We start from the raw sequence: 14841 nt of genomic DNA, 5'->3' as shown, positions 1-14841 counted from the left end.
TTGACGTGATCAAGGTTACTTATCTCGTACATGCCAGTTTTCGGTTGAGGTTTTTCCACCGTTGTTCGTTCGGTTCCCCACTGATAGTGGTTTTGGGCCATGCTCTCGATAAGCTGGTAAGCATCAGCATAGGGTTTGTTCATTAGTGCACCACCTGCAGCGGCGTCTATTGTTAACCTTGTATTGTATAAGAGACCATTATAAAATGTGTGAATTACTAACCAGTCTTCCAAACCATGGTGTGGGCAAAGTCTCATCATGTCTTTGTATCTTTCCCATGCTTCGAAAAGAGACTCGTTGTCTTTCTGTTTAAATCCGTTTATCTGGGCTCTTAACATAGCTGTTTTGCTTGGCGGAAAATATCGGGCAAGAAAAACTTTCTTCAACTCGTTCCATGTGGTGACTGAGTTGGAAGGAAGTGATTGAAGCCATCTTCTAGCGCTATCTCTTAATGAGAAAGGAAAAAGACGAAGTCGAATTGCCTCTGAAGTGACACCATTAGCTTTAACAGTATCAGCGTATTGGACAAATACGGATAAATGAAGGTTTGGATCTTCGGTAAGATTTCCAGAGAATTGGTTTTGTTGCACAGCCTGCAACAGCGAAGGTTTAAGTTCAAAGTTGTTTGCTTTGATTGCGGGCGGAGCAATACTTGAATGCGGTTCATCTTGCGACGGAGCGGCGTAATCTCTAAGAGCACGAGCTGGTTCTGCCATCTCGGGTATCGAAGGAAAAATGTTTTTGAAATCAGGAAGGTCTACAGGAGGGAGATTGTTCGCAGCACGATATTCCCGAATTCGTCGTAAGACTCGGAGATATAGTTCGATATCGTTGATTCGTAAATAGAACGGTTCGCCTTGTGAGCGAGTGCGTGGCATACAAATCAACGAAAGAAAGAAAATAGAAGAAAAAGAAACCTTAGTCTCTACAGCGTAACGGAAGAGTTACGATATCGATTGAATAAAAGTCCCCGGCAACGGCGCCAAAAACTTGATCGCTCGACTGGGTGAGTCGAGAATGGGATACAAACTGCAAGTGCACAGTTCTATCGCGTAGTTTTAAAAGATATCGATCCCACAGGGACTTATGAATCGATATACCGTTATCTAAGGTTACTACGTAAATCTAAGGTGAAAATGTTTGATTGTTTGGGGAAAAACTAAGAGCTAAACTAATATCTAGATTAAATATTAATGAAACGGATATCGGTATGTAGTTCGTCAAAACTAGGGAATCAAGTCTTTGTCGGTCTCTTGGTTTTAAAATGAATCGTTTCGGTTAACTTTATTGGTTAAAGGTTTTATCTCAAACTCTCGCTCTGTTGAATAAACCATGATTTTATATTAATGTAGCTGTCACTTATAATTAAGTCAAAAACCATATTTTGAAAACAATAAAGTTGCAGAAACTCCTTTTAAGAAAATACTGACCGTTTTAAACACCCTTATCTCAAACTCTCGCTCTGTTGACTTAGGTTATATAATCAAATCCAAATGCTTAACTCTCGTCCTCACATTCAATCTTTAAAAATACTTTTTGGAAAAGGTCAGAATTTAATTAACTCTAAAACTTGCTCTCGCCCTGATCTAGAATTAATGCCTAACTTACACTGTCCAGTTAAAATCTCAAACTCTCGCTCTATTGATTTTAACTTCTTTATGTCTTTTACTTTTGTAAAAAATCTTGTTATTAAACCTGTAAGTTGAGACCGTAAAAAGATTGATTTTGATTTTTAGTTTAGATAGACCGACTCAGTCTTGATCCCTTATTCTGCTTACTTTACATACCGATACCTAGGCAAATTAGCCAGACATGCTAAATAAATAAGAATTTATATCATGCATAAACAGACTCATTCCAGGCAGATAATATAGATAAATAATAAAACAAAATATTAAATAATGATTAAAGAACCTGAATGCGTAATACAATAGTCTTGAACGCTCCACCACAAGCCGGTAGGATTTGTTCTTGGATTCTTCAATTAAACAGTAAATTAAATCAAGGAAATAAAACTGGAATATAACGTAAGGTTAAATCCGGTATAAAGTTGCACAATAGTTTCCGGTGTAGAACCTATTATGCGAAAAATATCTAAAAGCTAAAACGGGAAAGGTAAATTTGCAAGGGAAAAAGAATGTAAAGCTTGCAAAAGAAATAAATAAAATAAACAATGCTGGAAAAGAAAAATAAGCAAAAGCTAAAACAGACTATCTATTCATCCCAGTCATCGGTAAATGTCTGGTAATTCCCCAGCCAAAGGTACCCAGTAGAGTCGTCGGTAAACGTCCTGTCTGGTTTCCGGTTGCAAATACCATTTCCCTTCCCCAGGGAAGTGTGAAGGAGAATTGCGGTCCAAAACGCAGCGGAAATAAAAATTTCTCCTTTAGAGATCCTTACGAATGGTCATGATCAGTGATAGAATATTTACCTCTTGTGACGGTTGAAACCTTTGGTGCAGATCTCTTGTGACGATCAAAACCTTTGATGTAGATCCACGAAGCGATCACGCACGTTGAACGATGACAACGTCTCTACTCAGTCCACACGAACGGGTTCCTTCAATCTCAGTGCTAGCTGGTATGAATGAAGGCTTTGAGTGAGAGAGAGAGAGTGAGAGAAAACGAAAATAATGCAACCGCCAATTTTTGCTTCTGCACAAGGGTTCTATTTATAGAACCACTTGTGTGGGCTTCAAGCTAAAAGCCCACTTAAGTGTATTTTGGCCCATATCTTATAATATGCCCAAAATCACTTAAGCTCATGGTACCTTACCATATTTCGTATTCTACTCAAGTACATCGTACCTTACGATGCTCTATAACTCACTTAAGGGCACCGTACCTTACGGTATTCCTTAGTTACTCTATCTCTCATCAATCCGTCCTTTGTGTGTGACCCTGGAGGTTTTCGTGACGTTGGCAATTATATTAAATCACGCATTTAACATAATAAACAGTGAGCGGTATCTAGCAACACATCACTGCTACCTAAGACACGAAAATGTCGTGTGATCTGACAAAACCTTTTGTGATAATACTTATGTGTATAATTACCTTTTTGCCCTTATGTCTATATTGAACATAAGGCATAGACCGTGTCATCCTTGTCCAGCTCAATATTGGGCCCATAGACATTTATCCTGTTATGCAGGATGGGCAAATTCCATCTAGGTCACTCATGTCCCTCAGCATGCTTTGTGGAGTACCCATCAACTGTCTTTATGGTTATCCAGTTACGGACAACGTTGGATCAGCAATAAAGCACTCGACTCTACATCTAGGATCCATAGTGGTTTCAGGTCGAAGAGTGGAATACACTATTATCACCATGAGAATAACTTATGACACCTTGCATAACTTTCTATATAGTATTCTCATAGCGGGTCAATCCGGTATAAATATTACTCCTAATATTCATACCTATGTTTAAGACTTGATAACTCTTTATCCATGATCCATGAGATGTGATCATCAGTCTACAAACATAATAGTCTTAATGCTTTAATGTTATCCCATTTCACACTAAAGCTCGACTACGGATACTTTAGGAATAGTGTCCTTATGTTTAATGTGTTCTCATGATTAAGTCACACTTAATATATAAAACATCATGGAAGTATTTATGGATGACTTTTATGGAAGTATTTATGGATGTTCTTTCCGGTTCAAGGTTCTCAAGTCTAGAGAGGTGGTCTGCTACTACGTTTTCAGTTCCTTTCTTGTCCTTGATTTCTAAGTCGAATTCTTGTAGTAACAAGATCCATCTTAGGAGTCTAGGTTTAGCATCTTTTTTTGTTAAAAGGTACCTGATAGCAGCGTGATCGGTGTAAACTATTATTTTGGCTCCTACCAAGTAAGAACGAAATTTATCTAGCGCAAATACCACTGCTAGGAGTTCTTTCTCGGTTGTGGCATAATTCATCTGTGCTTCATCCAGGGTTCTGCTAGCGTAATATATAACGTGAAGCTTTTTATCCTTTCTTTGTCCTAGAACAGCACCTACAGCATAATCACTGGCATCGCACATTATTTCGAATGGTTCATTCCAGTCTGGTGTCTGCATAATGGGTGCGGAGATCAATGCTTGTTTAAGAGTTTGAAATGCTTTTAAACAGTTATCGTCGAATATGAATTCAGCATCTTTCATCAACAGTCCGGTTAAGGGTTTAGTTATCTTAGAGAAGTCTTTGATGAATCGTCGGTAAAAACCGGCGTGTCCTAAAAAGCTTCGTACTTCTCTCACGGTTCTTGGGGGTTGAAGATTTTCGATTACCTCTATTTTGGCTTTGTCTACTTCAATTCCTCTGTTCGAGATGATGTGTCCTAAAACAATTCCTTCTTGTACCATAAAGTGGCACTTTTCCCAATTAAGTACTAAGTTTACTTTTACACATCGCTCAAGAACTCTTTCTAGGTTTTCAAGGCATTCTTCGAAACTTTGTCCGTATACAGAAAAGTCATCCATAAATACTTCCATGATGTTTTCGAGAAAGTCGGCGAATATTGCCATCATGCATCTTTGAAAAGTTGCAGGGGCATTACACAGACCAAACGGCATTCGTCTATAAGCGAAGGTACCAAAAGAGCATGTGAATGTTGTCTTTTCTTGGTCATCAGGGTGAATTGGTATTTGAAAGAAGCCTGAATAACCGTCTAAATAACAGAAATGTGAATGTTTAGCTAATCGTTCTAACATTTGGTCAATGAATGGTAAAGGGAAATGATCTTTTCGGGTTGCTTTGTTTAGTTTCCTATAATCAATGCACATTCTCCATCCCGATTCGATTCGTTTAGTTATAGTTTCTCCTTTTTCGTTTTCAATAACGGTTATGCCTCCTTTCTTTGGTACAACGTGTACAGGACTAACCCATTTGCTATCAGATATAGGATATATAATACCTGCTTCCAATAACTTGGTTATTTCTTTCTTTACTACCTCACTTAGGATCGGATTTAGTCTTCTCTGGTGTTCCCTAGAGGTTTTACAGTCTTCTTCTAACATGATGCGGTGCATACAAATAGAAGGGCTTATTCCTTTAAGATCGGTTATGTGGTATCCTAGTGCGGTTGGGTATTTTCTTAAGATATGTAGGAGTTTTTCTGTTTCGAGTCTTCCTAGATCGGCATTAACTATCACAGGTCGTTCAAGTTCTAAGTCTAGGAATTCATATCTCAGATTTTTGGGAAGTGTTTTCAAATCAGGGGTTGGTTTGTTAAGACACTGCGTAGGGTCCGGTGTTATTGCTAAACATTGGTTAGATTTGTCCTCTAAAAGATAGTCTGATGATTTGTCTTCTCCTGACTTTGCTTCTTTTATGCATTCATCGATGATATCCATGAAGTAACATGTATCTTCTATTGCAGGTGCTTTCAAGAATTGGGAAAGAATGAATTCAATTTTCTCTTCACCTACTTCGAAGGTGAGTCGTCCTCGTTTTACGTCTATGATTGCACCGGCAGTTGCTAAGAATGGTCTTCCTAGTATAATAGGTGTAGTATCATCTTCTCTAATGTCCATAATTGTGAAGTCAGTGGGAATGTAAAACTGACCTATGCGTACGGGAACGTTTTCAAGGATTCCTACAGGATATTTGATGGAACGATCTGCTAATTGCACAGACATTTTGGTCGGTCTTAATTCTCCCATTTCCAGTTTCTTACATATGGATAAAGGCATAACGCTAATTCCGGCTCCTAAATCGCATAAGGCTTTGTCGATGACAAATTTTCCTATGTGACAGGGTATAGAGAAACTACCCGGATCCTTGAGTTTAGGGGGCATGTTTTGGATTATAGCGCTACATTCGGCAGGGAGTGTAACGGTTTCGCTATCCTCAAGTTTCCTCTTATTAGAAAGAATTTCTTTTAAGAATTTAGCATATGAGGGCATCTGCGTAATAGCTTCGGTAAACGGAATTGTAACGTTTAATTGTTTAAGGAGATCAACAAATTTTCTAAATTGGCCTACATCTTTGGTTTTAACAAGCCTTTGAGGGTAAGGTATAGGTGGTTTGTAAGGTGGTGGAGGTACATAAGGTTCCTTCTTTTCTAGGGTTTCCTTATTACTCTCTTCCTTTTCCTTAGGTTCACTTTCCTCAGTTGATTTCTTAGGGTTTTGGTTTTCTATCCTTGGGTCAGACGGTCCTTCCACTTCCGTTCCACTTCTTAATATAATTGCATGAGCTTGGCTTCTCGGATTGGGTTGGGGCTGTCCAGGGAATGTACCAGTTGGGGCAGCAGTAGGTGCTTGTTGTTGAGCTACTTGAGATATTTGTGTTTCTAGCATTTTGTTATGGGTAGCCAAGGCATCTACTTTGCTTGCTAGTTGTTTAAGTTGTTCGCCAGTGTGTATGTTCTGGTTTAAGAAATCTTTATTGGTTTGTTGTTGGGAAGCTATAAAGTTTTCCATCATGATTTCCAAGTTGGATTTTCTAGGGGTATTATTGTTAGGATTCTGTTTCTGATATCCCGGAGGTATAGATGGGGCTTGATTTGGAGACTGTCCAGGTGCGTATAAAGCATTATTACTCTTATATGAAAAGTTTGGATGGTTCTTCCAATTTGGGTTATAGGTATTCGAATAGGGGCTTCCTTGAGCATAGTTTACTTGCTCTGCTTGGATTCCAGTCAAGAGTTGACATTCCGCAGGAGTGTGGCCTTGGATTCCACAGACCTCGCAATTCTGAGTTATAGCAACCACGGCGGCTGGAGGTGATACATTTAAACTTTCAATTTTCTGGACCAAAGCATCCACTTTTGCATTGACGTGATCAAGGTTACTTATCTCGTACATGCCAGTTTTCGGTTGAGGTTTTTCCACCGTTGTTCGTTCGGTTCCCCACTGATAGTGGTTTTGGGCCATGCTCTCGATAAGCTGGTAAGCATCAGCATAGGGTTTGTTCATTAGTGCACCACCTGCAGCGGCGTCTATTGTTAACCTTGTATTGTATAAGAGACCATTATAAAATGTGTGAATTACTAACCAGTCTTCCAAACCATGGTGTGGGCAAAGTCTCATCATGTCTTTGTATCTTTCCCATGCTTCGAAAAGAGACTCGTTGTCTTTCTGTTTAAATCCGTTTATCTGGGCTCTTAACATAGCTGTTTTGCTTGGCGGAAAATATCGGGCAAGAAAAACTTTCTTCAACTCGTCCCATGTGGTGACTGAGTTGGAAGGAAGTGATTGAAACCATCTTCTAGCGCTATCTCTTAATGAGAAAGGAAAAAGACGAAGTCGAATTGCCTCTGAAGTGACACCATTAGCTTTAACAGTATCAGCGTATTGGACAAATACGGATAAATGAAGGTTTGGATCTTCGGTAAGATTTCCAGAGAATTGGTTTTGTTGCACAGCCTGCAACAGCGAAGGTTTAAGTTCAAAGTTGTTTGCTTCGATTGCGGGCGGAGCAATACTTGAATGCGGTTCATCTTGCGACGGAGCGGCGTAATCTCTAAGAGCACGAGCTGGTTCTGCCATCTCGGGTATCGAAGGAAAAATGTTTTTGAAATCAGGAAGGTCTACAGGAGGGAGATTGTTCGCAGCACGATATTCCCGAATTCGTCGTAAGACTCGGAGATATAGTTCGATATCGTTGATTCGTAAATAGAACGGTTCGCCTTGTGAGCGAGTGCGTGGCATACAAATCAACGAAAGAAAGAAAATAGAAGAAAAAGAAACCTTAGTCTCTACAGCGTAACGGAAGAGTTACGATATCGATTGAATAAAAGTCCCCGGCAACGGCGCCAAAAACTTGATCGCTCGACTGGGTGAGTCGAGAATGGGATACAAACTGCAAGTGCACAGTTCTATCGCGTAGTTTTAAAAGATATCGATCCCACAGGGACTTATGAATCGATATACCGTTATCTAAGGTTACTACGTAAATCTAAGGTGAAAATGTTTGATTGTTTGGGGAAAAACTAAGAGCTAAACTAATATCTAGATTAAATATTAATGAAACGGATATCGGTATGTAGTTCGTCAAAACTAGGGAATCAAGTCTTTGTCGGTCTCTTGGTTTTAAAATGAATCGTTTCGGTTAACTTTATTGGTTAAAGGTTTTATCTCAAACTCTCGCTCTGTTGAATAAACCATGATTTTATATTAATGTAGCTGTCACTTATAATTAAGTCAAAAACCATATTTTGAAAACAATAAAGTTGCAGAAACTCCTTTTAAGAAAATACTGACCGTTTTAAACACCCTTATCTCAAACTCTCGCTCTGTTGACTTAGGTTATATAATCAAATCCAAATGCTTAACTCTCGTCCTCACATTCAATCTTTAAAAATACTTTTTGGAAAAGGTCAGAATTTAATTAACTCTAAAACTTGCTCTCGCCCTGATCTAGAATTAATGCCTAACTTACACTGTCCAGTTAAAATCTCAAACTCTCGCTCTATTGATTTTAACTTCTTTATGTCTTTTACTTTTGTAAAAAATCTTGTTATTAAACCTGTAAGTTGAGACCGTAAAAAGATTGATTTTGATTTTTAGTTTAGATAGACCGACTCAGTCTTGATCCCTTATTCTGCTTACTTTACATACCGATACCTAGGCAAATTATCCAGACATGCTAAATAAATAAGAATTTATATCATGCATAAACAGACTCATTCCAGGCAGATAATATAGATAAATAATAAAACAAAATATTAAATAATGATTAAAGAACCTGAATGCGTAATACAATAGTCTTGAACACTCCACCACAAGCCGGTAGGATTTGTTCTTGGATTCTTCAATTAAACAGTAAATTAAATCAAGGAAATAAAACTGGAATATAACGTAAGGTTAAATCCGGTATAAAGTTGCACAATAGTTTCCGGTGTAGAACCTATTATGCGAAAAATATCTAAAAGCTAAAACGGGAAAGGTAAATTTGCAAGGGAAAAAGAATGTAAAGCTTGCAAAAGAAATAAATAAAATAAACAATGCTGGAAAAGAAAAATAAGCAAAAGCTAAAACAGAAGGTTTGAAAAGCTTCGGCAGAGTAGACGGCAAAAGAGGGGAGAGGAAGCGGAGCCCTTTTAGGTTTCTAATGTAGCTATTTATAGTAGTGCTTCTAACTGCTTTTTGTTTCCCACGAGTCTTCAGCATGGCTAAATACACGGCGTGGGCATAGGACACGAACTCTCTCAACGTCTCTTCAATTCTTCTGAGGGCGTGACTTGCGCCAAAAAGCTAGTGGAATGGTGTGACGCTCGTCACACCATGTGTGACGCTCGTCACAGGGGTGCTTTTAGTGTGACGCTCGTCACAACCCTTGTGACGCCCGTCACAGGCACAACGTGCGCTTTCTTTGGGTTGGGCTTGGTCTTTGATATTTGTTTCCTTTTTACTCCTTTCTACACCTCCTTTTCTTCCCTTTTTCACTTTTGCTTCAAAATGGATACCTGACATAAATAGCAAGGAAATACTGCATAATATCTGATAAAATGAGATAAACTAAAGTAAATGATAATATAATCTAATTGAATTAAGTCTTAAAATGTGATATAATTTCGTGTTATCAACGGCCAAGGCGAATTCATGACATTCAGAGGGCTTGGTGGTACATGCACCTTATCAGCATAGATTTGACACTTATGGCACTTCCGAGCATATTTGAAACAATCGGATTCCATAGTCATCCAGTAATAACCGGCTCTCAACAGTTTCTTGGACATTGCATGACCACCAGCATGGGTACCAAAAGATCCTTCATGCACTTCCTGCATCAACATGTCTGCTTCGTGTCTATCCACGCATCTGAGCAGAACCATGTCAAAGTTCCTTTTGTACAACACGTCATCCTGATTCAAATAAAAGCTTCCAGCTAGCCTTCTCAGGGTTTTCTTGTCATTCTTTGACGCACCTTCAGGATACTCCTGACTCTTGAGGAAATTCTTGATGTCATAGTACCACGGTTTCTCATCAACAACAGACTCGGCTGCAAACACATACGCAGGCCTCTCGAGTCGATTCACCGCAACATGTGGCACATGATTCCACCAATGAACTTTGATCATCGAAGATAAAGTAGCCAAAGCATCAGCCATCCGATTCTCGTCTCGGGGGACATGATACAACTTCACTTTCTTGAAGAACGTCAGTATTCTCCTAGTGTAATCTCTATAAGGAATCAAATGCGGCTGGTTGGTATTCCAATCTCCGTTGACCTGATTGATCACTATAGCGGAATCTCCATCGATGTCAAGTGTTTTGATCCTTAAATCAATGGCTTCTTCTATCCCCATGATACAAGCCTTATACTCAGCCTCGTTGTTGGTGACGTCAAAAGTCAATCTGGCAGAAAAAGGTATATGAGCAACTTTAGGATTGATAAGCACCGCCCAACACCGTTACCATTCACATTCACGGCCCCATCAAACATCAGTGTCCATTTGTCATCAGGATCCGGTCCTTCCTCGACAAGAGGCTCTTCACAATCTTTCATCTTCAGATACATGATGTCTTCATCAGGGAATTCAAACATCATCGGCTGATAATCATCGATCGGTTGCTCGGCGAGGTAGTCTGACAGAATACTACCATTGATGGCCTTCTGCAACGTGTACTGAATATCGTACTCAGTTAGAATCATCTGCCAACGGGTAACACGTCCGGTGAGAGCCGGCTTCTCAAAGATGTATTTCACTGGATCCATCTTAGAAATCAACAAAGTGGTATGGTTCAACATATACTGCCTCAGTCGGCGAGCAGCCCAGGCCAAAGCACAACAAGTTTTCTCAAGCTGTGAATATTTGATTTCACAGTCGGTAAACTTTTTGCTAAGGTAGTATATGACATGCTCTTTTCGACCAGACTCGTCATGCTGTCCCAATACACACCCCATCGAGTTCTCAGTCATTGATAGGTACATTATCAACGGTCTCCCAGGAACTGGAGGTATAAGGATTGGAGGTTTCTGTAAATACTCTTTTATCTTGTCAAAAGCTTTCTGACAGTCATCATTCCACCTGATTGCTTGATTCTTTCTTAGCAATTTGAATATTGGTTCACACGTGGCAGTTAGGTGAGATACAAACCTTGCAATGTAGTTCAATCTCCCTAAAAACCCACGAACCTGCTTTTCTGTTTTCGGTTTAGGCATTTCTTGTATAGCTTTGACTTTCGCTGGATCAACCTCAATCCCTTTTTCACTGACAATGAAACCCAACAACTTCCCGGATCTCACCCCAAATGTACACTTGTTCGGATTCAGCCTCAGTTTGAACTTAGCCGGTCAAACAATTTCTGCAAATTAACCAGGTGCTCCTCTTCTGTCTGCAACTTCGCAATCATATCATCCATGTACATTTCAATCTCTTTGTGCATCATGTCATGAAAGAGAGTCGTCATAGCCCTCTGATAGGTAGCACCGGCATTCTTCAACCCAAATGGCATCACCTTATAGAAGAACGTGCCCCAAGGTGTAATGAATGTCGTCTTTTCCATGTCCTCTGGCGCCATCTTGATCTGATTATAACCAGAAAAACCATCCATGAAAGAGAAAACCGAGGATTGAGCCGTATTATCCACCAATACATCAATGTGAGGTAATGGGAAATCATCTTTCGGACTCGCTCTATTCAAATCCCGGTAATCGACACACATTCTGACCTTACCGTCCTTCTTCGACACGGGAACAATGTTGGCCACCCACGGGGGATAAGTCGTAACTGACAAAAAATCCGCATCAAACTGCTTCTGAACCTCTTCCTTTATCTTAACAGCCATATCAGGACTCGTTCTCCGAAGCTTCTGCTTGACCGAAGGACACTCTTCTCTGAGAGGTAATCTATGCACCACAATATCGGTATCCAACCCAGGCATATCTTGATACGACCAGGCGAATATCTCCACATACTCTCTCAGCATCTCAATCAACCTGCTCTTGACGTCTTCCTTCAAAGCAGCCCCGATCTTGATATCTTTTCTGGCGTCCTTAGTACCAAGATTAACAATCTCCAACTCCTCCTGATGAGGTTGGATGACCCTCTCCTCTTGCTTCAACAATCTGACCAATTCTTTAGGGAGTTCACAGTCTTCCTCACTCTCCTCTTCAGCTTGGTAGATGGGATTATTGAAATCATACTGAGCCATAACAGAACTGTTCATAGTGGATTCCGTGAGATCACTTCTGCATGTTTAATGCTTTGTTTTAGAAAAAAGAGTTCAAGAAAGTCACAAAAAACAAAAACATTGCCATTTTTATTTTTTTTGAAAAATGAAAACAAAAATAGAAAGACAGGGATCACAAAATTGTTTGCAAAACGTCCTTTATTAATGATATCATTGAAAAACATGATGAGGCCCTACAATGAACCACTACGCCTTGGGCAGAACGTAGGGTTTTGTGCAAAATGAAAAACAAAAGAAAATTACTCTGTTTGAAGAGTAACTTGGACCACATCTTCTGCTGTCCAGTTGTTGATCGACTCCCCTGGTGCACACGGGCGAACCCAGTTGTCTAGATCACAATCACTGTCACCATCTTCACTACTAGCTGCAAAGACGTCACCGTGATTCATCAGCCCAGCGCTGGTAAAGGTACTCGGACCTGTCTGCACTCCCTGCTCCGCCTGCAAGGGTTGATAACCAATACCGAACTTGTCTTCTTTGACAGGCAAATCCACCATCTTGCCCCAGCCTTCAGAATTACCAGAGTTGACAACTTCCATAGCTTGCTTATACGATGCAATTGAGGCACCTGGCTTCTTCTGCTCAGCAAAAGCCACCCTCTCAAGAGCAACAGTCTCGAATGCCTGGCATAAGGTCTCATGGATCTCGCCATCCACCTCCACATATTTGAAAGAGGATAGGTGACTCACCAGAATATCTTCTTCACCGCACACGGTCACAATCTGACCATTCCAGACATACTTCAGCTTCTGGTGGAGAGTCGACGAAACTGCCCCAGCTGCGTGAATCCAAGGACGCCCCAATAAGCAACTATATGCTGGCTGGATGTCCATCACATAGAAGACAATGTTGAACACCTCCGGGCCAATCTTCACCGGCAAGGTGACTTCACCAAAAACAGACCGTTTGGATCCATCAAATGCACGCACAATCAGATCACTCGGAGTGAGGATAACCACTTCAACATCAATCTTACCCAGGATCTTCTTAGGCAGCACATTCAGCGAAGAGCCAGTGTCTACCAACACGTGAGACAACACTGCACCTTTGCATTCCATGGTGATATGCAAGGCCTTGTTATGGTTACGTCCTTCAGGCGTCAAGTCCAAATCGGTGAACCCCAAACCGTGCCTGGTGCTGACATTAGCAATCACACCCTCCAATTGGTTGACAGAAATCTCTTGAGGCACGTAAGCCAGATTCAGCATCTTCAACAGGGCATTACGGTGCGCCTCGGAGCATAGCAACAATGAGAGTATAGAAATCTTGGACGGAGTCTGATTCAATTGATCTACAATCTTATAGTCGCTCTTCTTGATTATTTTCATGAACTCCTCCACGTCTTTCTCAAACGAACCCTCAGGCGCATCCTTCTGAGCCGGTTCTTCATCGACCACAGTCTGTTTACCCTTCGCCTTGGCGAGAGCCTCAGCATTGTTATCCCTCAAAGGTTGTGGAGCAAACAAACGACCGCTTCTGGTGAAACCTCCAGGTCCCCCAACGTTGTCCACAACTGGACTCGCAACCACAGGAGCTCTAGCTGGCACACCAATCGTCACTGGAGCTTGGTTCACTGGTTTGACCTGACTTTCAGCCCTTCGATTGCTGCGATAAGCGTTGTCATATTTCCACGGCACAACCCTACTATCAACAGCCCTTCTGCCCAAAGCAACGATTGTAGTTGGAGTACTGACGGTTATAGGAGCGGAAATGGTAACAGGAGTACCACTAGTCGTAGGCGCATTAACAACTCTCTGGCCACGTCCCTCGGATGGTTTGAAATAGATAGTGACGGTTGACACCACCCCACGATCATTCTTGGCCCGACTAAACTGTAAACAACCCTCATCAATCAAATTCTGTATACCAGCCCTCAACTGCATACACCCATTCTCTGAACCAGCACAATCTGCACAAACTTGATCACAGCCCGGGAATATACCCCCATTCAACAAACGGTCTTTCACAACAAACAACGACGTCTGGACATCCTCAACACTGACCACCAAGTCTCCCGCTTCTCCACCTTCAACATTGTTAACTCTGTGTGCACCATGCGGAGCCATAGGGTTGTTTACAACATTCGGCACAGGAGCAAAATTGATAGTTTTAGCGTCAATTAGGTCCTGGACCTTATGATGAAAAGCCTTGCAGTTCTCAATATGGTGCCCCGGTGCACCAGAGTGGAAATCACAACGCACGTTGGCATCATACCCAGGTAGTATTTTTGTCAACGGTGCCATTGTACGCAACTCCACGAATCCCAATCTGAGTAACTCAGGCAACAACTCAGCATAGGTCATCGACAACGGATCGAAACGTCGATCAGGCATCCTCTGTCTAGGCTGATACGGACGTTGCTGTTGTTGTTGTTGTTGTGGCGGTGGTTGTTGAACCCTTTGTTGTTGCTGTTGACGAGGTTGAGGTGCTGGAATGGTTACAGCAGCAACCTGGCGATACTGATTTCTGTTTGTACTCCTTCAGTGTTGCACCGCATTGGTTTCACCCTCTCTTCGGCGAGGTGCCCCAGCAAATGGCTTCTTGGAAGATGAGGACCTAACATCTTGAATTTTTCCAGCTTTAATCAAACTCTCTGTCCTTTCCCCGCAAATTACAACATCTGAGAAACTACCGAATGGGAAACTCCCCATCCGGTCCATGAATACACCCTGTAAAGTACCGATGAACATGTCAGTCAACTCCCTCTCCAGC

At 41.1% G+C, this 14841-nt stretch overlaps 2 pseudogenes; both read left to right on the top strand.

Moving 5' to 3' along the window:
• The first annotated feature begins 231 nt into the window (after nucleotides 1-231).
• Nucleotides 232-331, top strand: LOC127077263 (uncharacterized; annotated as a pseudogene).
• A 6663-nt stretch (nucleotides 332-6994) lies between these two features.
• LOC127077262 (uncharacterized) lies at nucleotides 6995-7094 on the top strand (annotated as a pseudogene).
• Nucleotides 7095-14841: the final 7747 nt, after the last annotated feature.

This window comes from Lathyrus oleraceus, chromosome 4 (genome assembly GCF_024323335.1).
Source record: "Lathyrus oleraceus cultivar Zhongwan6 chromosome 4, CAAS_Psat_ZW6_1.0, whole genome shotgun sequence".
Taxonomy (NCBI): Eukaryota; Viridiplantae; Streptophyta; class Magnoliopsida; order Fabales; family Fabaceae; genus Lathyrus; species Lathyrus oleraceus.
The sequence above is the reverse complement of the archived record's forward strand: the minus strand, read 5'-3'. Positions and strand labels throughout refer to the sequence as shown.